Here is a 2500-nt window from a genome sequence, read left to right on the forward strand (position 1 = left end):
GGAGAAAAGTTGTCGTACCATAGGCACGAGAAAAGTTATCGTAGCATAGGCACAAGCAGTGTGTGCGTGTGTGTGGCAAAGTGTTTCTGCGCAGTGTACCAGGGGCATGTTTGAATTTACATTCTGGAGTACCAGGGGCACGAGGATTTTGCCAGTGGTGTTTTGCTTTGTCAGTGGGAGGGGGCTTAAGTGTGGGTCCACGGGGCATGCTGGAGGTCAAGGTCCATGCTGGATATGCGGTGGAGGGTAACTGCAGGAGAAGGAAAGCTAGTGGGGGATTAGAGCAGGGGAGGATGTGCGTCCCCGGGGCCTGCTGGAGGTCAAGGTCCATGCTGGATATGCGCTGGAGCGTAACTACAAGAAAGGTAAGCTAGTGGGGGACTAGAGCAGGGGAGGATGTGCGTCCCCGGGGCATGCTGGAGGTCAAGGGCCATGCTGGATATGCGGTGGAGGGTAACTGCAGGAGAAGGAAAGCTCATGGGGGATTAGAGCGGAGGAGTATGTGGGTCCTCGGGGCCTGCTGGAGGGCAAGGGCCATGCTGGATTTGTGGTGGAGGGTAACTGCGGGAGAAGGAAAGCTAGTGGGGGAGTAGAGCAGAGGAGTATGTTGGTCCCCGGGGCCTGCTGGAGGTCCAGGTCCATGCCCGATGTGAGTAGCAGCAGGGCCAGCGCGCCAAGGAGCACATCTTTTTCGACCGTAAAGGGAGACAGGAGGCCGACTCACTGCCTCGGCTAAATGGAGAGGGAATTTCAGCAGGGCCAGGGCAAAAGCATGGACCTTTTCAGCTGTAAGGGAGGCAAGAGCAAGGTGTGATGTAGGTCCCCGGGGCCTGCTGGAGGTCCAGGTCCATGCCCGATGTGAGTAGCAGCAGGGCCAGCGCGCCCAGGAGCACAACTTTTTCGACCGTAAAGGAGACAGGAGGCCGACTCTCTGCCTCGGCTAAATGGAGAGGGAATTTCAGAAGGGCCAGGGCACAAGCATGGACCTTTTTCAGCTGTAAGGGAGGCAAGAGCAAGGTGTGATGTAGGTCCCCGGGGCCTGCTGGAGGTCCAGGTCCATGCCCGATGTGAGTAGCAGCAGGGCCAGCGCGCCCAGGAGCACATCTTTTTCGACCGTAAAGGGAGACAGGAGGCCGACTCACTGCCTCGGCTAAATGGAGAGGGAATTTCAGAAGGGCCAGGGCACAAGCATGGACCTTTTTCAGCTGTAAGGGAGGCAAGAGCAAGGTGTGATGTAGGTCCCCGGGGCCTGCTGGAGGTCCAGGTCCATGCCCGATGTGAGTAGCAGCAGGGCCAGCGCGCCCAGGAGCACATCTTTTTCGACCGTAAAGGGAGACAGGAGGCCGACTCACTGCCTCGGCTAAATGGAGAGGGAATTTCAGAAGGGCCAGGGCACAAGCATGGACCTTTTTCAGCTGTAAGGGAGGCAAGAGCAAGGTGTGATGTAGGTCCCCGGGGCCTGCTGGAGGTCCAGGTCCATGCCCGATGTGAGTAGCAGCAGGGCCAGCGCGCCCAGGAGCACATCTTTTTCGACCGTAAAGGGAGACAGGAGGCCGACTCACTGCCTCGGCTAAATGGAGAGGGAATTTCAGAAGGGCCAGGGCACAAGCATGGACCTTTTCAGCTGTAAGGGAGGCAAGAGCAAGGTGTGATGTAGGTCCCCGGGGCCTGCTGGAGGTCCAGGTCCATGCCCGATGTGAGTAGCAGCAGGGCCAGTGCGCCCAGGAGCACATCTTTTTCGACCGTAAAGGGAGACAGGAGGCCGACTCACTGCCTCGGCTAAATGGAGAGGGAATTTCAGCAGGGCCAGGGCACAGGCATGGACCTTTTTCAGCTGTAAGGGAGGCAAGAGCAAGGTGTGATGTAGGTCCCCGGGGCCTGCTGGAGGTCCAGGTCCATGCCCGATGTGAGTAGCAGCAGGGCCAGTGCGCCCAGGAGCACATCTTTTTCGACCGTAAAGGGAGACAGGAGGCCGACTCACTGCCTCGGCTAAATGGAGAGGGAATTTCAGCAGGGCCAGGGCACAGGCATGGACCTTTTTCAGCTGTAAGGGAGGCAAGAGCAAGGTGCGATGTAGGTCCCCGGGGCCTGTTGTCGTACCATAGGCACGAGTGGTGTGTGTGTGTGGCAAAGAGTTTCTGCGCAGTGTACCAGGGGCACGGGGAAAGGTTGTTGTACCATAGGCACGAGAAAAGCTGTCGTACCAGGGGCACGGAGGAAAGTTGTCGTACCATAGGCACGAGGAGAGTTTGTGTGGCAAAGTGCTACTGAGCGGTGTACCAGGGGCACGGCGAAAAGTTGTTGTACCATAGGCACGAGAAAAGTTGTCGTACCATAGGCACGAGAAAAGTTGTCATACCATAGGTACGAGGAGTGTGTGTGTGGCAAAGTGCTACTGAGCGGTGTACCAGGGGCACGGCGAAAAGTTGTTGTACCATAGGCACGAGAAAAGTTGTTGTACCATAGGCACGAGAAAAGCTGTCGTACCAGGGGCACGGAG

This window comes from Copadichromis virginalis, unplaced genomic scaffold (assembly GCF_057382275.1).
Source record: "Copadichromis virginalis isolate Kocher_CV1m ecotype Utaka unplaced genomic scaffold, C_Virginalis_male_GT1.1 unmapped_scaffold_5, whole genome shotgun sequence".
Taxonomy (NCBI): Eukaryota; Metazoa; Chordata; class Actinopteri; order Cichliformes; family Cichlidae; genus Copadichromis; species Copadichromis virginalis.